We start from the raw sequence: 23,665 nt of genomic DNA, 5'->3' as shown, positions 1-23,665 counted from the left end.
CTATCAACCTGGTGTGTGCAACATGGTTCATAGTGCTGCCATTACATTGGATGAAGAGACAGAGGTGCCTGAGAATGGGATTCTAGTGATGTTGCATAATCTGGATATGAATTCAGCAATAGGGACAGATGGAATATTAGCACGTATGCTAACGGTATGTTCAACCGAGCAGGCTAGGCCCTTGATATGTTTGTATAACTTGAGTCTCGGCTCAAGAATGATACCACAGGAATGTATGATAGTTCCATTGCAAGGATGGTCTAAAACCCAACGTGTTTAACTATCGACTTGAAGTATCTCTAGAGCAGTGGTGGTGGTGGTGAAGATTTTAAAGAAATTAATAAGTACTAGCATACAGAAATAGATGTGTCGGACAAGCGCTAGGTTTACTAAAGGAAAGTCATGTTTTAGCAATTTACTCATGTTTTATATCAATGTTACGGCCGAGATAAAGAGAATGGATACACTGTGATAATGTTGGATTTTTTTAAGGAATTTGATAGAATAACACACGAAAGACTGTTGCATAAGCTGGAGAATATGAGAATGGAATATAAACTATTGACTTGATAAGTGGGTGGCTCGCGACAGGTATCAAAACGTGGTAGATGGAAGATGTGAATCTGCCAGGTTTAAGGTGATCAGCGGAGCATCCCAGGAATCAGTCCTTGGACCATTTTATTTTTCAATGATATCGGATTTTATTGTGCAATGCTATCTCAGATCCGATATCATATCGGATCTGAGACATGTTCAAAGTGTTGTGCTGATGATGCAAAGATAAGCAGGGCAATCAGCGATGCTACTGATATGCGACATTCACAAGGTGATTTGAATAGGCTGAAAGCGTGAGCCAATGATAATAGATTCGGTTTAGTGTTCATAAGTGTAGAATAAGGAAGTCATTTTTCTGGGTTAATTGGGAGCAGATTTGGTCTGTGGGATACGGGGAATTAAACAACCCTGGTAAGGATGCAGAGAAGAGTAACGAAGATGATAATCGAGATTAATATATTAAGTGTGAGGGGATAATCTCAGATAATGTTTTTTAATTCTTATTTTATTTTATTTTTTATTGATTTCTAAAATATTTACACAATTACAATAATAATCTTGAGTGACATTCCAACTTGTAATTTTTACAAAATTCAGCCTTAAGTGGTGCGTATGCGATTAATTTTCTGCATTGGATTTCAATTAACATTTTTAATAATACTTTTTGCCTCTTGCAATACACGTGCTTCTAATATTAACAATGAATACAGAATGTTTTGTATAATAATAATAATAATAATAATAATAATAATAATAATAATAATAATAATAATAATAATAAATTTAATTCTTGTAACATGCATTTTCAAATGCTTCAGTTTAAAAACTGACTTTAAATTGAATCAATTTAAAAATTGGAATGCTCTAATTTTTTACATTTTTCTTTCAGTGGCATGATGACAATCTATTTATTCACTGGAGAGATTGCAATGTTTGCTATAAGAAAGTTGGAAAAGGTCGAGTTCTTTTATTACAAAAGTAAGTTGTTGTTTTTTCTAAAACAGGATATCAAATTGCATGTTATATGTTGTGTATAAGTAACAATATCTTTATAGGAAATATGAATAATGATATTGACAAATAACTATAATTTAATATAATTAATTAGGTTTTTCTTTGAACGATAAAGAATTTTCGCCGGTAGACGGCGCCACTGCTGATAATGCTTATATTAATCAAGTTAGTTCACTTCATCTCGGAAAAAATGTCTTTTTTGTTGTTGTTTCTAAGGCAATTTCTATTTTTTTTTTTTCTCGGTCAGGACTACGGTTGGGTTGTCGACACTGTTCATACTCTTTTGACCTTTTTTTTTTTTTTTTATATTGTTGAATCACTTTGTTAAGCAGATACTGATGGAGTTGCAGAACTCAGATAAGAAGACAAGGAAAAACAAAATTTTTGGTATTATCAGTTGAAATCTCTCTCTCTTTCTCTCTCTCTCTGATTATATCGATCATCAGAATGCACTAGGCGCAACAGTATGTGGGAAATGAACGTAGAACTCGGCTGTGGTTTGATAGAAGTATTACCGAAACAAAAGCAACCAAATTATATTTCTGAAAGAAAAGATACGATACATGGAAGGTAGGGATGCAGGGGCGGGGGCGGGGGCGGGGGATGTTGGGTATGGAACGGTGCGTTTCACCAGTTGGATGTTGATTTCTTGAGTAGTAAGAGTATCGATTGCATGTTGCACGTCATATATCGATTGAGTCCCTTTACAAATAAGAATCCCATTGTGAGTGTCGTCAAAGTGGAATGACACTGGAAACTCTAGCCTGAAGAAAGCGATCCGAACAAAGAAGGAGTGAGCTTATTAATGGCACGTGTCTCATTAACCGTAGCGTGTCGAACAGTTTTAATCCTGTGGTTACACTAATGCATTGGTTCTTTCTTTTGGATTTCTATCTGTCATTCTCTTAATCTTACGTCTATCTATCTGGTGAATCTCCATAGCTCGGTTACAAGGACAACAAAATCATTATCTTTTGAAGGGAACAATCAGGCAATCCTTTATAAAGCCTTTTTTTTTTAATTGGTTAGTTGGTTTTAACTGGTATGTTAGCTGGTCTTATATAGAGTCAGTGGCGGCTCGTGGCTTGAAATCGTGGGGGGTGCTGCAACTGTCGAAATATACATACACACCGTAAGTACAGTGTTGGATAAAATATCAAAATTATGTAAAAATTAAAAAAAAAAAATAAACATGAAACAATATTGTTTATTATCGATAAAATTATACAGTTTAGTATAATTCAAAATTACTTAAAAATAAAAGCCATTCCTTTAATTGTAATTAAAGGAATGAATTTACAATTTTTGGACATTACAATTAAATCCTTTAATTGTAATGTCCAAATATTTAAAGAGACGAAGTAAACACGATAAGCACTACGAACACTCTACTACTGGAGCAAACTGCATATAAACAACAATGGATTGCACGACGGGCAGCACCGCATTACGCTAATAGCTCGTATCTCACTATGACGTGCATAGGCTTGCGCGCTTAGCAATATGACACTGCTAGCGTCCTTCGCCCTCCTAAATGCTGCAAGATGGATTTTTATTATTTTTTATACAAAATAAGAGAATCGTATAAGATTGTTGATGATAAAATTAAATATTACAAGCAAATATAAATAAATTAATAAATATATTTATATATCGAGAAAAATTGGGGGTGCTGCAGTTCCGCAGTGCCTATGCACGAGCCGCCTCTGTACAGAGTACAAAATGTTTTAGAGAAAACAGGAAAATCATTCAGCGAACAGACGAGAAGGGAGTCTGGAACAAAACCTGGAATAAAAATTATATTCAAGGAACTGATATAACTACAAGAAAACACGTACTAGTAGCAGGGTTATAAAGGTAAACTATGTTCTTATATCCTTGTATGTTCTTTCTTGTAGTAATGAGGATATAAGAACATAAATTACCTTCATAACTCGCTACTAGTATGTTCTTTCTTGTGGTTATACATCAGTTGCTTTAATATCATTTTTGTCTAGGTGTTTATCCGAACATTCCAGACCCCCATCGTACAATACATTGACCTACACATCTTTAGTTAATTGTCATCATCATCACGAACCATGGGCTCACTGCCCGTTGGTGTCCGATACCTCCTTTACTATCTTCTTCCACCTTTCTTTGTCCAGTTCGCTGTTTCTGTCCATCCATTCTACACCAATGGATAGACGACATTCATTTATGTCGTCTATCCATTCTTCGTATGGTCTACCTCTTCTGTTTACACCATCCATAATACCAAACATGAATGTCTTTATCTTCCGGTCCTGACTCATTCTGCACGTGTCCAAATAATTGCAGCTTCCGTTTTATAATCTTCTGTATTAGATTCTCTTTTGGTTGTATCTTCCGATAGAGTTCTTCATTTGTGATTTTCTGTACCCATCCTATTCTTAAAATCTTCCTGTAACATGTTCTTTCAAATGCCAAAATTCATTTTCTTGATTCCTTGTTTATTACTAGCGTTTCAGATCCATACGGTACACCGCGAAAGATGCATGTTTCCATACTTTTAGTATTGTTTGCAGGCTGATGACTTTACTTTTCCAGATGTTATCCATGGCTTTCAGATTTATTCTTCCCTTTGCAATCCTGATCTTTATTTCTTTTTTTTTACAGTTTAAATCATACCTCATTTTGCTTTACCAAATTATGTGAATGGTTCTCCATTTTCTATATCAATTCCATCCACTTGTATCTTTTGCTTCGTGTTCTTCTCACCAAATACCATTGTCTTCGTTTTTTCTTCATAGCAATTAGTTAATTGAGCAGAAATTAATAATAAATCTCTAGATATCTCCTGCATCCTCATGTCACCTCTCTCTAAGAATGCGGTTTTAAATCTAGCTTCATTATATCGTGAGATAAGCAAAGGATGAGGAGACGAGATAAATCTCACGAACGATTTACAGAATCTCCCAAAGATTAATTACGTCAGTGTTGGTAATTAATTCTCCAAGATGGCTGATAATTTTAAACCAGAGTTCATCACAGAGAGAGAGAGCATTAAAGCCATAGCATCTGCTCTCATACCACCTACAAGTGCTGCCCTCTGGCGGATATTACTCGTTATTTGTTTGTTCAGAGTACTTTGATGTGGTGCTTCAACTTGATTATTTCCTAGATTTGCGCTTCTAACTTGCTTCCACGTGCAAATAAACAACCCTGTTGCTCCTCCATAATGCCCTTCCTTTACTTCCAAATGCGTTTTGTTTTGTGAATTGCCTTTCTGCTATTCCTACTTTAAGCAATATCTGCTACAATAAACTCGTCTTGATGGTCAGTAGGGTTAGATCTCGAGGAAAAAAATAAATAAAAGAAAGTCAATATTATAGCGGTGGTGCTGGCTACTACTTGAAACCGAGCATTTATTGGCACATTTTTTAAAGTAAAACGCGAAGAAAAAAAAACATTCAGGAATACAATATATAAATTAAATAATTTAACGACATCTATCGGGTGGGGGGGAGGAGAATGAAACAACGGGAAAATATTTAAGAAAAATATTACAACTTGTATATTTCTTTCTATTGGGAAAGATGAGCATGCGCATAAATAATAAGTTTACTCTCGATATCAAAATCTTCCATTATTTCTTCGATAGGTAAGGTATAAACACGTATTGTGAACAAAAGGCTAATTAGGGAGAGAGCGCGCGCTCTTAAATGCCCCGTTTAAGGTTAGGGATTAGAGGCTGTTTTTACATGCGTTCCTAAAATAACACAATCAAAAGTCCCGCCAACAGGATCGAATCGTGAAGATGAACGACCCTTACAAAAACCTGCGAAAGAGGATTTAAAAACACAATTAAAAGATTAAATAATGGAAGGGGAAAACAAATTCTGCGTGTGGTGGGTGATTATCCTAACCAATTAATCGATAGAATGCTTATCTCAGACACACAAAAAATAAATTAAATAAAATAGATGATTTTAAGTTTTAATTCACGAAAAACAGTGGTGTGTGTGTGTGTGTGTGTGTGTGTGTGTGTGTGTGTGTGTGTGTGTGTGTGTGTGTGTGTGTGTGTGTGTGTGTGTGTTAGGAAGTGGATCTATAAACATAATCACCAGAAAGCCCTTTCTTGGGGAAAAAAGAGAAAACGAAAGAATAAAAAAACAGTCTGATGATACAGCAATACCTGCATTACGAAGCTTCTCTCTCTCTCTCTCTCTCTCTCTCTCTTTCTGTTTCTTTTCCTCCTTCTTAGATGTTTATGTTCTTTTTTCTGTTTTTCTTTCTAGTTCTATCTTCTATTCTCAACGTATTGCTGCCTATTCCACCTTTTGCGCACCCCCCCCTCTCATACACACTCATTCCGTCCGATGTGCACAACTTAAATTGATTTTCTTGCTACGAGAGAGAGAGTATAACATTGCCTCAAAGCTGAGTGCCTTGTTGTTGTGGAAGGTGTTGCATCTCCGCTTCTGTTATGAGTAGATTAACATTAAGGTAATGGGCACACAGGTGAATAGACTTCGTGAAACGAGTCACTCTCATCCACTATGCATTCGGTTCTCACTCCAACGTATAAAGTAGCCCTCGTCTCTTAAGTACAATAGACTTCAGTAAGTTCATCCCTTTCCTCTTCGTGCGTTTCGAATTTCTAGCGAACTATCAAGTAAATAGCAGCTTGTCAATGCATTCTGAAGGCTTTCTCTTCTGCTACTTAGTAATTTCCTGAATTTCCTATCGATCACCAAGAATTGTTTATGCAACAATAATTCTGAATTGTCAAGTGCATTGTATTCGTTTTCCCTAGAACCTGTCGCTAGTTATTTGTGCTAATGCATCGAGGCGATGGCTAACACTTTGCATTCCACGTACAAATGCAACCGAGCGTGTCATGTGAAATCGTAGAAGTCTTGAGTGAATAACGATAGTTTTACCATTAAAATTATTTTTGATCAACTTTTGTTTCAGTTTATTGTGGTTTTGCGATGGTAACGATCTATGAAATTGCTCAAAAATGGTATTTGGACAATTTCATAGTTCATTTCGTTTCAATTAAAAGAAAAAAGTATTTTTTATGTTTATAGCACGTTTATTTTATAAAAATGCTTTTTTGTCGCATTCAATTAAAAGAAAGAAGTATTTTTTATGTTTATTGCACGTTTATTTTATAAAAATGCTTTTTTGACGCATGCGCGATAATAATTAGTAATGTTATATTTGATGTTTGTTGCACTGCGAAGTCTCGAGACAGCCTTGTCATTTTCTATTTATGATGAAATCACTGCTGCGCATGACAGGTCACGTGTGTGCGCAGTATTGTTTATTATAAGACCATAATTGGTATTAACACGTGACCTGTCATGCGCAGCAGTACTTTTAACAAAAAAAACGATGTATCATCATGAATTTTTGTATATTTAATTGTCATGGTGATACAAAATGATTGTTTGCATAAATTATCTTGTAGTTTCGTTCCTAGAGTAGGGTGTTAAAGCAAATTGATGTACAGAGTAAGAAACTAAGGCGAAAACTCTACTATAAAGAAAAAAAAAAGGACTACCATCTCTGAAAATAGATTTGAGAACGGTCTGCCAAGTTGAGTAATTAGCAGATTATCGGGAAAATGGGCTGGGAGTATAGTCAACAGATTCTTAGATTATCTAGTACGTAGTTAGTTTTCGATCCGCCTCACTTAATTCTGTCACAGTTTATCAACGAATGGGAATTCTTTTACGCAACTTCAAGCCTCTAGTGAGCTACTCATCTCTCTCCTGTAAGTCTAAATGGCTTTTCGTTACTTATGTTTTGAAAGCAAAGTTCACAAACAAGTCCTGCTTTTAAAACTATAATAATTCTTATATTTGACAGTATAAACTGGTAACAGCCTTGAATTCAAAGACAGTTTGTTACTTTGAAGTAACAAAATAACAAACTGTCTTTAAAATTTCTTTAAAATGTTTCAAGTCGGAAATCAGCGCCACCTGGCGACATCTTCTCAGAAATATTTAATCGATTTTTCAATGTGGCGGTGTACAAAGAGCAAATATTATCCATGTGCGATTTAAGACTATCGTATTATAGACTTTTAAAAGTAAAAAAAAAAAGAAGAAATAATAATTTTTAAAATCCTGCGTTCGTTCAGTATTTTAAAAATGTCCCTACTTTGGCTAAACTAAATTAAAGGAAAGAGATCTGCGACAACTTCGGTTAGCTGAACGAAAGTTTGATAGGATTTTTATAATCCACAACCTTAGGAGTAAATCGCATTAACGCTGAGGATTTTGAAACCAAAAAAGATTCGAATCTTATTAGCGAATAACTTTCTTGATACTGAATGTAAAATCAAAAAGATCTCGTTATAGAAATGCTATCTTATCATGTACATCTTAAATTAAGCTGAAAAGAGAGACGAAGTGAGGGATGTTAACGCAAGTAGCGCAAAGATGTGTATTAAAATTCATAAAAGAATCTTTAGAGAAATTTCAGTTATCTATCAGATAATTATCCTGAATCGAATCACTCTTATCCATAACTTTATCCTTAATTCTTTATGACCCTGTCATTATTGTCATTCCTAACTCTTTATTTGTTTTGTTTGGTTTTTCCCTTTCAGTCCTTTCCGACCGTAGGTGCTTTGTAGGCATTGCCCACAAAATATTCCTGGTGAGATTTTCACAGGGAAGTTCACCATTGCTTTCCCAAACCCCCAATTTTATCCGAGCTCGGGATCAACATACGGCTGGAACGTATTCATGACTGTAATCCATGTGAGTTCACAGGCTGGTTTGCCTGTTCTGGGAGACGAAAAACCCAAGTTTCCGGGTGAAAAAAACCCTACGTCCATATGAGACCGGCTAACTCACCTTTAGTCCAAAGAGACCAGATAAAGGTTCCTCGCGTCACCGATGGAAATCGAGCCCAGGTCTTTCCGACCAAACAACTTCTGTCTATTGTCTCAGTCTATACTGACTGAGCTGCGGAGGCTCTCCTAACTCTTTAGACTATCCTTAATCCTCTAAGGAAAATCTAAAGGATAATATTCAAACATCATTGTCTTTGCTATTTTATATCTTTTACATTGCCTTTAATCCTTCAAGTACCATTTTATTGCTATTCTTAGCTCGGCACGTTATGTCAGATTATCTTTAATCTTCTAATTATCATTTTCCTTATTGTTAGCCTTAATCTTTTAAGGATAAGCTAAAGGATAATATTTAACCATCATTGTCCTTATTTTTTTCTGTTTATACTCTTCATATTACCTTTAATCCTTCAAATATAATTTTCGTTGTTGTAATCTTCAATCTTTTAAGTACCATCATCTTTATTGTTATCCTTAAACCTTTAAGTGCCATTGTCCTTACTGTTATCCTTAATCCTTTAAGTGCCATTGTCCTTACTGTTATCCTTAATCCTTTAAGTATTGTTGTTGTCCTCGTTGTTATCTTTAATTCTAAATTATCCTTAATTCTTTAACTATCGTTGTCCGTATTGTTATCCTTCGTTCATTAATAATCTAGATACTGTAGGATAATCTAGATACTCTAGATTATCCTTTAAGTATCGTTGTCCATGCTGCTATCCTTAACTATAAATTATCCTTAATCCTTTAAATATCGTTACCCTTATTGTTATCCTTAACTCTAAATTATCCTTAATCCTTTAATTATGTGTGTCATTGTAATTATTATCTCTTTAGATTATCCATAATTCTTGAATTATTTTTCTAGTTACGTTAAGCCATAATCCTTTAATTATATTTGTAGTTATGTTCATCTTATCCCTTTACTTGTCGTTGTTTATGATGTACATCGATTTGAGTCCGAAATGCATGCACGATTAATAATGTTATGCTGGATGTTGTTTGTAATTGCTGAACTCAAAATGCTTTGCCATTTTCTGTGTTAGCATACATTAAATAATCTGTTTAAGGATAACATACGGATAATAACTGAAGGGCCGAAAATAAAGTTAGTTATCTTATTCTTAATCCTTCAGTCACTTATCCTTACCGTTATCCTTAAACAGATTTAGGATAATCTAAGGATTAAGGAAAATCGTAGGGTTCCAGCGTAGTCTATCAGGGCTTTACAAATGAAAGTGAATTAGCCTGTCTCATACGGAGGTGGAAGGATTTTTCCTCGCGGAAACTCCGGTTTTTATTAAAAAAAGCGAGCAAACGGGTTAATACAATACGCGCAAATTAATAAGCACAGTGTTGGATCCTACGTTCTACTCCCATGTATATTCTAGCTGTTGACTGACTCCACATTCGAACACAGAGAAAATTTATTTTTAACTGCACCACTCTATGTTCTGATTTGCATAATTAGAACCAACCATCAGCTAGCACAATATTGTTATCAAATTAATTCAGGCTGAAATTCTCCTTATTATATATATAGGGTTCCCGTTAAAATTCGAACTATTTTAATGAGCGGTGCAATGAAAGAAATCAGGCAATCATAAGATTCAACTCAAACAAAATTATTTAATGCTTTAACACACAAATTTACATTAAAACAAGAATTTCTAGTAGGTAGGGATAATACATTTAAGAATAAGTTCTCTTTAAGACATTAGTAATTCACTCAGCTAATTATATCATTTACGATTAGAATTTATGCATATAAATTCTACTCGTCTTATTATCTAAGATTCCAAATACAATTTCACTCTGAACAAAGGTATCGTTCAATGTACTTCAAATATTGATTTTAGTTAAACTATTCAGAACAATCACAAAGCTTAAGTCAACAGACATTCAAATAGATTCTCATAAAATTCAGTCTTAAATTTACATAGCGTTCTCTCGTAACAGACCTCTTTATATCACACATTCAATCTTGAACTATTAATTCAGAGATACTTCATATATTACGAGGAAATGTTTCACTGTATCGCAGGGAAACATTTCCTTTCCCTCCTTTCCCGCCAAAATCTGGTTCTAACTGGTTTTGTTGATACCGAACTGGCTTCTTGCATACTGTACAGTAACTCACGATAAGGCACGCGCTGGCTAAAAATAACATCGTTTCTCACGGTAGCCAATCAAGTCTTATTTTGAAGAATTTCTTGGACACATTACATTTTACTAATAACATAAAGGGATTGCATAATTCGCAATTTTTTATCTCTGTATCAGTAACATTAATCTCATAATATACAAGCGATATTTAATACATAGTTTTTACAACTGTACTTCATGTCAAAATAATAAATGAACAAATAAATATTAATAAAAATAACTTGAAATGATATGAATGCTATTAATAAGAGATTACACAGTCCAACACAATTTTTGCTGACTTTTATATGAGACTTGTTTTTTACTAATTTGGGTGCGCTGATTTCAAATATCAAACCCATTTTTCTCTATCACGTCAGGTTTTTCCTGTATGGCATTTTCTTTTTTCTAATTTGTAAGTTTTTGATAGTTTTTAGGAGGCAGTACTATTTAGAGGATCAAAAAAAATCGATTTTTTAATATTATTTTCTAAAAGTACGTACTTTTAAAAATCTGTTCCTAACTTTTTATCAAGAAATTCGAAAAATTCCCGAAGATATAGCCTATTATTCAAAGCGGTGCGTAGATCAGAATCGGAGCGCTCACCGCTCTCGCTTGTTAGTAAACGAATAAATGCGTAAGAACCTGCAACGGCACGTACTGGCGCTTTGAATGCGAGAGAGGCCGATAATTAGATACATAATTACTTAACAATATTCATTAAAAATTACAAGAATATTTATAAAATAAATAACAATTTTACTTACACAGGAGTTTCAGGGAATACATTTTTGTTTGTAGCAATTTCTACTGTGTGTTCTGTTTTGGCAATCCCTTTGAATACTTCAACAGTAGTCGGCCATCATGTGAGAATCCCATCTTCCTTGGTACCGATCTTCCATAGTTTTTAAGTCTTGACAAGCGAGAGCGGTGAGCGCTCCGATTCTGATCTACGCACCGCTTTGAATAATAGGCTATATCTTCGGGAATTTTTTGAATTTCTTGATAAAAAGTTAGGAACAGATTTTTAAAAGTACGTACTTTTAGAAAATAATATTAAAAAATCGATTTTTTTGATCCTCTAAATAGTACTGCCTCCTTAAAACTATCAAAAACTTACAAATTAGCAAAAAGAAAATACCATAGAGGAAAAACCTGACGTGATAGAGAAAAATAGGTTTGATATTTGAAATCAGCGCACCCAAATTAGTAAAAATCAAGTGTCAGATCATGATCAGCAGAAAAGTTTTTTTTTTTTTTTTTTGTTGGCCAGTGTTATTAGTCCGATGAGCAAATTTGGCTTAGGGAATGGCAGATTATGTTAGACTCTGAATGAAGTATTGATAATTTCCAATTCTCCTCATTCAGAATTCAACAACAGTACACGGGCCTCATGGTCTGAGGCCCATGTACATTGTCAATTACATGTACATTAAGAAAACAATTGAACACCTAAATGCGTGGTTATCCTTGATTGGTTGTCATTGTCCTTAGTTATGTTTTTAAGGAAAGAATTGCTATTATCACATCTTAAGAAAATAATTATCTTATCTTATTCTGAATTGGTTTATATTAGCAGTACCTCAACATGTACTGCGCATGACCGTGTTTCTGTTAATTGATACGATCAGTTGTTTATGAGGTTGAGTAAGATCATGAAATCCGTAAACTTTGTAAAAGACATAGGAAACGATACCAAATGAGGGGGGGGGGGGGGACCATTAATATGTTACCGTCATAGAAATCACTTTCTTATATGCCAGAAGGTTAAAGTATAAATTCACGTACACATACTGGCCCACTGCATTATAGAAACTTTTATTTTACGTATAGGCATGCGATTGCCAATACCGATCGTCAATTCCCTGCGCATAGTTCGGTGAGATACGGATCGGTAACGGCCTTCATTAAAGGCTTCAGTCGATTGCTGCACACAGTAAGTTCTTTGTCCGTACAAGCCTTCTCAGACCACCGCGCCTCTTAGGCAAGCAATGTCAGTTATTTTCCACTGATCAAACACCAGGGATAGCTCACCATTTTGAGAATGCAGTTAGCTCTGCTGTTTTCAAAATCGTGGCTCCAACCAGACGGGTACACAAAATACACCCTTTGTCCAAAAAGAAACCGAACTTTTCGAAAATAGAAGAAACTAGTGGCGCCACCTGTTGTGTCTTTTTGTTGTCGAAAGCGACAGCCTTCATTAGTGTTGTGTCAACTGTTTATGACATTTGTTTCATTAGAAGCCGAGTTTTAGTGCCAAAAGTGACAGTGTGTTTTGACGAACGGTCGGAAAATGAGTTTCAAACAGAGCTGCGATTGACTTTTGTGTTAAATTTCGTAAAAGTTTTACCGAAATGCATCAAATGCTTCAAAAAAGCATACGGTGATGAATTCTTGTCCCGTACTCAACTTTACGAGTGGTTTAAGCGATTTCAAAGTGGTCGTGAGACGCTTGAGGACGACGAAAAGCTGGACCGTCCAAAAACTGGACTGATCGAAGTTAACATCCAAACAGTGCGTGATTTCATCAAAGAAAACCCGAAATCGTCCGTGAGATTGATTGAAGATGAACTGGAGATTCCAAAATCAACCGTGTACAGCATTTTGACCGAGAGTTTGGGCCTTCGTAAATTGAATTCACGATTAGTTCCCTACAAGGTGTAGGGGAAAATGTATGGAATTGAACACCGCAAGGACCTCATTAAAACCGCTCTTAAGGATTCAGACTTCCTTGAAACGATCGTTACTGGCGACGAAACGTGTATTTTGAGTATGAGCCCGAAAGAAAACGCCAGAGAGCTGAGTGGAGACCACCGGAAGAGGGGCATCCGAAAAAAAGTCGCTTGGAGAAGTCAAAAGTAAAGACAACGCTAATTTGTTTCTACGATTCCAAGGACATTATCCCCAAAGAATTCGTTCCGCCTGGTCAAATGATCAATGGTGAGTTTTATCTCGAAGTTTTGAAGCGATTGATAGCGAGAATTCGTTGCGTCCAGCATGAATATTGTGACGACCGACCGTTCATCAAAACACACTATCACTCTTAGGACTATAACTCCGCTTCTAATGAAACAAATGCCATAAACAGTTGACACAACACTAATGAAGGTTGCCGCTTTCGACAATAAAAAGATACAACAGGTGGCACCACTAGTTTCTTCTGTTTTCGAAACGTTCGGTTTCTTTTTGGACAGAGAGTGCAAGCTCTTTATCGAACTCCGAGAGAATCTTTGATTTTCTCATTGTGATCAACACTGTTGACGCACATCACCAAGTAGTTTGCATATACGCTAAGTGACAATTACGTACATCTGAATAAATGTTTCTAATTTGGTGACCGGTTTGTGTAGTTGAAATTATTCACTGAAGAAACTACGTCTGTGGAAATTTCTTAACTTAATAGTGACGTTCATATCGATGTGAAAGATAATTATAATGTTGTGAAAAGGAATCGAATAAATAAAACATAAAGGAGGGGGGGGGGGTTTCTTCTCAGGAAAGATTTAGACTACCGATGATGTATTGAATTCTTTTCTGCATCAAGAGTTGGAGTAAGCGTGATGTATGATACGCATGCGACAGATGACGGATATGCTATCGTAGTGAAGCCAGTAGTGATGTTATGGGCCAGTTACTTAAGGAGATAAGGAAAAGTAAAGTATTATAAATGGCGGATTTATTAGGGGAAATATTGACTGATGGAATGAAAATGCTGATAATACAATGGATAGTAAATTTGTGCATCGACTTCGGTGGTAGTTATCTAAAGCAACGTGTAGGAGAATTTGTAAAGAGGGATGGGGTCGTGGCTTGGTTAGTAACATCACAAGAGTTAGTGAGGGACCACATGAATTTCTATAGAACCCTGCTCTGACAGCAATCATAAATTTTGGAAGAAATCTGCAGTCAGCTGAGTGAATATTTTTATTTATTTATTTTTTTATGTAACTCACGAAATGTAACTCCATAGAAAGTCTACTGCGAGTGGGCCAAGGATTTTTTTTTTCTATTTTTATTAACTTTGTGTTTTTCGTATTTTTTTTTATATCTTGTTTGTTCCAGAAGTCCTTCTCTACCAAACATGGAATTTTTTTCAAGCCACTTCAGGCCTCCAGTAAGGTGGCGTCACACCGGCGAGAAAAATCATTTCCCGCTCGAAGAGTATTGTTGGTTAAAGAACGGATACATTAACCATTCGGGCCAACCAGACCGGCTTTGTTAAGTTCTTAAGAAAATACGATGTAATATAATAATAAAAAAAAAACACGGAAAGCGTCACAATCCGATGCATCATTTATTAAGCGTGATTGATATATGCAACACTTAGTATTAATTAAACTGTCAATTAAACACTTTAAATCTAAATCTGAATAACGACTAGAAAGAAATGTCAACATTAATCCAAAAAGCTTTCCGAGATATTTAAGAAAAACAAAGAAAAAATATAAAAAAATAAAATAAAAATATCGCATTATGTCAGAGTTATTAATCGACTTTTGATCACAAATTCTGGTTATTCCAACTTGAGCATATACACTGCTTGGAAAGAAGTTAAAGGGCACTCTCAGCGCTTCACAATCAGTGATACCATAATTTTACGCTCATGGGCGACCCACGACACTCACCACACCCACGGGGTCGCCCATGCGCGTAAAAATAGGGTGCTACAAAGGATAATAGTAAAAACGGCCATTCGTCGGACGACACGTTTGATGCGCAGTTCTTGGCACCGACTTGAGCACGAATTAGCACAAAAACATTCAAAACCGAGGCTCACAAAATGGATTTCCATGGCAGGACCACAATATTCAAGCTTCACGTTACCCGAACCAACATGCAGCTTTGTCTTCAGGGATGTAAAATGTTCAATGAAAAGTGATGTACAATGAGACGTTGAATTTGGGAAAACTGCGTTATGAAGCGAAGAATCACCCTGTACCGTCTAAAAAGCAGTTGGATGGGTGTGGCGAATGTCCGATGGACGCCTCTTACCAGAGTGCGTAACCCCAACTATGAAATTCGCAGGTGGTGGTGGCGGTTGTGATGATATGGTCCTGTATTCCTGCTTTGGTCTCGGAGCTCTGTTTGTGGTGCCATGAACACTGAACTCCGAGAGGTATCTGGACATTCTGGACAATGCAATGCTTCCTACTTCGTCGCGTTTCTATGGAACTGACCATTGTCTCTTCACAAAGACAATGTACATTGTCATAAGACTGCTTCTGTAACTGCGTGGTTTGTGGACATGAACGTCATTAGACTTGAATGATGTCCACAGAGCCTTGATGTCAACCCTATTGAACATCTGTGGGATGAATTGAAGCGTCGGGTGAGATCAAAGGACGTCCGCCTCAAAACAGTCAAGGACCTCATTACATGCCAGAGGAAGATTGGCCCAAAATTGCCAACGATGGCTGTGGTACGCTTGTTGAAAGTATTTCCTGTAGGATTGCTGATGTCATTGCAGCGAAAGAGGTCCTACATCTTATTAAGGTGGACGCTGTTTGTTCCTCACACTGTGGTGTCTTTATGATGGGGGAAGGGGGGTAGTTAGGAAGTATATCCGAGATATTGTTGATTGGGTTCACTTGTTGAGTGAGGCAGAGTATGATTCAGCTGAAGCCGAGCAGTTGTGACAAATCTGCTTAACTCTTATGAAGCCACCAAGGTAATAACTGATGTAATTTATTTGGGTTTCAACTAATTATTTGATAGTTCACGTAAGAACTTACTACTTAAAATGTGCCAGATAAAGACTGATGACTATCTAGTGAGATAAGAAGGAAATTGGACCTCTCAAGTGTTTCCAACCATGGTAGATAAAGACTAAGGCTATTCCCTAAACTTTGTCGCTTGATGTGAGACCAACCGCAACTTATTGCAGAGACGTTCTTCAACGTCAAGTTCGATTATTCCGTGGTGTGCTGTAGAAGAAGAATTCATTTTTATGGACGACCACATCGTACACGAGCAGTGGAGATACTTCTGGAGATCGAGGATATTAATCGAATCGATTGGCCAGCACATTTCCCAGATCTCAACCTCGTAAAAACAGTTTGGGACGCAATGGGGAGATGCATTGCTACTCGAAATTCAGCTGCTCCATAAAACGACAAAGATTAATCCTTTCTGAGAAGAGGTAGTGGGTCAGATTGCCTCAAGAACTCCTAAAACACTTGGCGCTAAGAATGGTACGACATTGTGAGAATCTGCATCGCAGTCCATACTTAAATATCTCTTCGCATAGCTTTCTGTAAGCACTGTACATTAATTCCTAAACTATGTCCTTTGGAAATTTGTAACTTTTGCCAGAAACGTGTTGCATTTTAATTTATACGAAATTTATAACACATTTTGTGTAATATAGTTTATTAACTGGCAATAAATGTATGTCCACTGGCTCTAGTCGTGAAATATTTTTTATATACAAATAAAAAACAATTTGTCCTTAGCTTTTGGACACTAGTGTATATGCAGTAATACATCGCATTTTTTTCCTCATTCCCGTAGTCATTTTAACGGTCTGAATTACAAGTATACCTGTGTAAAACATTGGATATTTTTTTTGCCACTGTAAGATATACTTGATTTAGATAATCATATGTGAACTACTTAGCCGTTTGTACTTTGCCCTTTAGAGGAACCAAGGCATTTATTGCACTTCTCCAATTTTTATTAGAAAATCCAATTCTACCACCCGAAATGGTGAATGTAATATTCTGTACCTAAAGTCCTTATAAGGACTGGCTTAAAGGGGCGAAGCAAGAATGTTTTTCATCTTCCCCATTATCTGTAGAGTACAGTGTAGGGATAAAGTGTTATTGAGATATTAATATTAAAGCTCCGATCATGGCAGGAGGGTTACAGCAATAGCCGAGCCTCCGTTAGAACTTCATTGGCTACAGCATTGCCGTCCATAGCTATTATTAATCATCACCACATCTCACGGTTGAATCATCTTTCCATACCCTGTACCTCAATAGTTCTTATAAGAACTGGGCGATGGACTGAGTCCTTCACTCTTTATCCCGTCATCTGAATGAAGAAAATCTGTGGGGATGGAGTGTTATTGAGCTAAAAAGCTCTAGTCATTGCTGGGTAACGGCAATGGCCAAGCCTCAGTTAAAACTTCATGGGCTACAGCATTGCCATTTGTTACCCTTGAATTCCTAAAAACGACTTTTTCTTCCTCCCTGTACCTCAAGAAAAAGTTAATTGATTTAGTAGTTATAATAACTGTTCTAGAAATTACAATGCTAATATTCTTTCCAATTACTCTCTGAAATGGAAGTAATAAATAAATAAAAACACTTTAAAATAGAGAATATTATGAATACATACATATATTATATCAAAATACAGAAAAGCTTAAAAAAGCTTAAAAGACTTATGAGAATGCACCTTCGGAGCTTTAGTACAACCTAAGCAACTCTGATCAGAAGCTTACATTCGCTCCCTCTAGCTAATTTCAAGACATTTAACTTTTTTCTATATTTTGCTATAAAATATAGAAGGATCCATAATGTCCTCCATTATAATATGTTATTTATCCCAAATTAATTCTTATTGGCTCCATACTTTAGTACATAACGTAGTTGTCGTCATCGGAACAATATAATGAATTTATATTATTATATTTTATTATAATTATATTATAAAAATTATATATATATATATATATATATATATATATATATATATATATATATATATATATATATGTATATATATATATATATATATATATATATATATATATATATATATATATATATATATATATATATACAGGGTGTTCGGGATAAATTTGACATATTTATAATTAATTATATTTTTCCGTAAGTTACATGTATTAACACACACTTCTCTTCATTTAAAAGTTTGGACCCTTCTTCATTCATATACAAGATGTCAGAAAGGAAGGATAGCTGGAACTCACCTGAATCATGGAAGAGAATAACTTGTATCATGATGATTCGTGCCCGCCATCAAAATAAGGATATTACGACTGCTGCCCAATGCTCCCTGAATACAGTAAAAACAATCAGGCATGAACTAGAGACTTGCAATGGTGACTACGAGGATGTAGCAAGAAGAAAGATCCCTAGCAGACGATCTGATTGCGTTCGTACAGCAGAATTCCTCGCAAATCTGCAGGAACAGGTGTTGAAGAACCCTGGCATTGGAATTCGGGCTTTGTTCGTGGAGTTGCTAACTGTAGTCAAGCCCTGGATAACAAGGGTAGCCAATGGTAGGCCGTATGTATGGCAGCAGGATTCGGCCCCTTGCCACACCTCTGGGAAAAGTCAAAAATGGTTGTCTGAAAATTTCTTCGACTTCACCAGTCCAAATGTTTGGCCTCCAAACTCCCCAGACCTTAACCCCATGGATTATTTTGTATGGGGCGCAGTTGAAAAAGACACCAATCGCACTTCCAGTAATACAAAAGCCCAGTTAATGGATAAAATTAAAACAGTTTTTGCGGCCCTTCCCAGGGAGACTGTAGCATCAGCTTGTTCGAGGTTCCGAAGCAGAATTGAAGCTGTGATCGATGCTAATGGTGGTTATTTTGAGTAAATCTTGTTGATAGTATTGTAATTAACTCTGCCTGTAATGTTTTTTTGTCAATTCATTAAATTTAATAGATACAAAGAAGATTTTCTTTTTCCTTACGAAACTGTCAAATTTATCCCGAACACCCTGTATATATATTAAGTATATAATCATTTATTATATATTAAATAGAACACAATTTATTGTATCTGTGAAATATAACATAACATTATTTTGTGTTTGATGCTTAATGAGAATTGGACCGTCAGATGCTGTGATTAATACCCTTGGAGGGTAATGGATGGCAATGCTGTAGCCAATGAAGTTCTCACTGAGGCTCGGCTATTGTTGTTATCCCCTTGCCATGACATGATCAGAGCTTTAATAGCTCAATAACACCTTATCCCTACACTGTTCTCTACAGATAACGGGGAAGATGAAAAACATTTTTGTTTCGCCCCTTTAAGTCAGTCCTTATAAGGACTATAATTACTTGATGCTTAATAATTTAATAAATAAAGAAAGGTGGCGCTCTAGTCAAGTAATCTATCATCATTAACACTTTATTAAACATGTAGCAATAAACACGGTATTTATAGACCTAATATGGAAAATTCTGCATTCTCTCATTCGCTATTGCCATTTGGGAAGTGACCAATCAGATCACATTTTTATAATATCTAATATAATTTAAGATACAGCTAGTCGAAGTGACGCTATTTCTCAGTGTAATAAAATGTAAACAATATGATAATATTAAATTGGATAATATGTAATTTGGCTATAAAACATGGGTGGATTCATAATATCCTCCAATCTGGTAACTTTAATATGCAAAATGAAAGTATTTTGGTTCTACACTTCATTATTTCACTCTGAAGGAATGTGCAGGCCTAACATTTAATAGATTGATAAATCCTCCATGAGGTTATTAACGAACCATTGTTGTTCGTGAGAAACTATTAATTTTTGTGCATATATTTATGAAAGACATTATTCATATTTCTAATTCTTTCTATTAACGATCTTGTAGACCTTTCATTCCCATAAATTTGAAAGAAAAGACCAATTTAGCTCTGCTGTTGTACTGCATTCCCTGGTGAGAGATAATGGCAACACTCGTGATTGTTTCATCCTGGAGCTATTAATTCTTAAATGTATGTCAGGCCTCAAATTACTGAGTCAATATCAGAAAATTGCTGTGTCTAATACGTTGTAGTGCTCGTGAATTGGATTTGATTATGATAGGAATTTTGTTGTATTTGCAAACACAGAGATCGCAATTCCCTGCTAAAAATAACTCCTTTTGTGAATGGGAATGTCGTACCAGCTGTGATGAAACCATAAATTACAAATTATAGAAAGAGAATAGAAAATTACAAATTATTTTGTAATCTCTCTCTCTCTCTCTCTCTCTCTCTTATGATTTTTAAGCATTTCTATGCATTTTTTCTCAACTTATTCGGACTCAGCAACATCAACAAACATTTGCTAGAGTCAGGCATAATCGTTTTATGGTTTATAAATAATAATAAAATTAAATTTCTTAGAAATAATAATGTAAATATAATGTACTTACAGCTTAAATATAAATATTTGTAAAGCACTTTGCAAAATATTAAATAATAATAATAATAATAATAATAATAATAATAATAATAATAATAATAATAATAATAATAATAATAATAATAATTATTATTATTATTATTATTATTATTATTATTATTATTATTATTATTATTATTATTCATGGAGACCTGTAGGGAGGCAGAGACTCATCGAGGGAGGTCACATACTACAGGCACCAGCTATCATACTTATTCTCGAATTCATTCACACGTCTTGCACTCATAACATTCAATGGCAATCCATTCCAATCACGCACCACCCTCTGAGAGAAAAATCTAGCCCTCACCCACTTTTTGGCGGCCTTCATTCTCAGCTTCCAAGGATGACCTCTCGTCCTTTCCCTACCCTCCATAAATTGAAAAATCCCATCAATTGAAATCCTCTATGACCCTTTCAGAAGGTTGCCAATCTTAATCATATCGCCCCTCTTTCTCCTGTTTGCTAGTTCGTTTGCACTCTCTCTCTGTCTCTCTCTCTTTCTCCCCACTGTATCAAAGTCACAACGGGAACCAGGAGAACAGAGCTGCGCGCAATAGTCCAAGTAAGGTCTTATCAAATATTTGTCAAGAGGAAAAATAATATCTAAAATGCAAGATTCGTTTCAGCATTGAAATCATCTTTTGAGTTGTATTTGCAATATTTTGTTACATGGCCTCTGAAGTTCAACATTCTATCTACTAACACCCCAGATCAGTTTCTTCTAGCATAATCTCACCAATATAATACGACATTGGATATGTAAGACTTTATATTTACTGACATCCATTTTCTCATGCCCACGATTCTAGCCTATTCAAGTCATTCTGCAAGTACTACATATCACCAGCATTCCTGATTACCCTCCCTATCTTTGCATCATCAGCAAATAGCTGTATGTCATCTGTCAAATCCTTCCCAATGTTATTAATGTTGAGATTGAATAACAGTGGTCCAAGGACTGATTCTTGTGGTACACCACTTGTTACCTTAAACCTTATAGACTCAGATCCCCTGTATACCACTTTTTGATATCTTTCAGTCAACTATCCTCTTATCCACACTAATATTCTATAACCCAAACCCATTTTCTCCAATTTATGCAATAGTATTCCATGCTGTATTCTGTCAAAAGCCTTAGAAAAATCCACTTCCCCTTATCTAGTTCAATGGAAACATTGTAAACAAGTTGCTAAAACATGACCTTCCCTTAGTAAACCCATGTTGTCCGTTGCAAAATAATTTCTCTGTTAACCCATTTCTGAATGCGATCCCTAACCACTTTTTCCAAAATCTTCACCACCACCCCTCCAGAAATACTAATAGATCGATAGTTGGATCATCGGTCTTTCCACCACCTTTGTTCAATGGAATATTCATACATTCTTTCCATCACTGAGGAATCTTCCCTGTTCTGAGATTCATATTAAACAGCCTGGATAAAGGAATTGCCAGTTCATCTGAACACTTTTTAGCGCACCCTTGGTGATATCCCATCAGTCCCTATTGCTGAATTCTTTCCATGTTCCACTGTCGATGTCCTTTCCATCCAGCAACCGATCCCATTCCACTGAACTCAGTGTACTCCTCAGTTGGTCATAATTTCCTGCTTTGTACTTCAGCATGTAACCGTTTCTGAATGAAACATTCATAAACTTTCCCAAGTGAGTACCGCATGATCACTGTCACCAACCGGAGGCAGAACAGTTATGTCTTTAACTGAAACACTCTCTGACACTATAATCAAATCTAACACTCTTTGACCTCGAGTTCCTTCTGTCACATGCTGCTTGAGGAAGTTGTCCCTCAAGCAGCATGCGAGCTCAATAAATGCATTTTGAAATAACTCAATAAATGCGTTTTCATTCTTCTTATGAGATTCTACTGCTACCCAATCAATATTTGGATAATTAAAGTCTCCCATTATGTTTACTCTTTTCGCGTTCATCTTGTCTATTTGGCATTTCTTCATCACTAGCAACCGATCCACCGAGGTCTGTAACAACACCCCACTATGTAATTGATCTTGTTAGATTCCACCTCACACCAAATGGCTTCAAACTCACTGCCGCATGAAATACTGTTAATAATAGTACTACAATCATAGGGCTCAACTCTAACTGAATTCAAGTCACCCAATATCAGTAGCCCTCTCCTGTCCCATCCTCTCTATCCTTCTTAAAAATACTGTACCCCTGACACCCGATACCAGTTAGTGTGTCTGATTCTGATAGCCAGGTGTCAGTAATGACTGCAATCTGAGGTCCCAATATTTGGACCAAGGTAACAAACTCTACCCCCTTTCTTTCTGATACTCCTAGCATTCGTGTACAGACATAATAATCTACCTGCGTGTTCTTTTGTATACTCTTGTCCTCAGTCTGCCTGACCCAGTTGGACAACTTACAGATCGCACCTCTTCTCTAGTGCCTTACATGTGTAGACATTTTTGCACATTTTTGAAGGGTCCGAAAAATGCCAAAGCCCATTTCCGTCATTAACACAGATATATACCATTGCCGCTCTTATACTCACATTCTCATTATTCCTCCCTTTATAATTTAGTTTCCCTGACTCTCTGTTAGGTGTCATACTACTTACATACACCCTTTTTTTTAAATATTATAAATATTATATTAGGTGTCATACTACTTGCATACACATTCCAATCCAGACATAATCTTGATCAGTGAATCCCACCTCAGACCATCAAACAATCCAAAACTAAGAGGTTATATTTTATACAGGACAGACAGACTTAACTCTAGTGGAGGTGGAACAGCTATCTTTATCAAAAATTATTTAAGCCACAACTCGCTGACCAACCCCCAAACTCTTAACCTTGAGGTGACAGATTTGGAGGTGCACACTAATAACGCAGGCAAACTCAAAATGTACGCAGCGTACAATCCTCCCAGCATCCCACTATTGACAGCAGACTTAGACTCCATCCTCGGC

At 35.9% G+C, this 23,665-nt stretch overlaps 1 pseudogene across 1 annotated transcript in view; it reads left to right on the top strand.

Annotated features, from left to right (window-relative positions):
- LOC150102229 (muscarinic acetylcholine receptor DM1 pseudogene) overlaps nt 1-23,665 on the top strand; it is a 217,027-nt pseudogene that overhangs the window by 101,905 nt on the left and 91,457 nt on the right. The window contains exon 2 of the transcript XR_016548937.1: nt 1,445-1,533. The product of XR_016548937.1 is annotated as a muscarinic acetylcholine receptor DM1 pseudogene (transcript). The remainder of the gene's footprint in view (nt 1-1,444; nt 1,534-23,665) is intronic.

The sequence above is a fragment of the Typopeltis vanoorti genome, chromosome 10, assembly GCF_054136105.1.
Source record: "Typopeltis vanoorti isolate ZY-2024b chromosome 10, IOZ_Tvanoo_1.0, whole genome shotgun sequence".
Lineage (NCBI taxonomy): Eukaryota > Metazoa > Arthropoda > Arachnida > Uropygi > Thelyphonidae > Typopeltis > Typopeltis vanoorti.
This window is presented reverse-complemented; position numbering and strand designations above follow the sequence as displayed.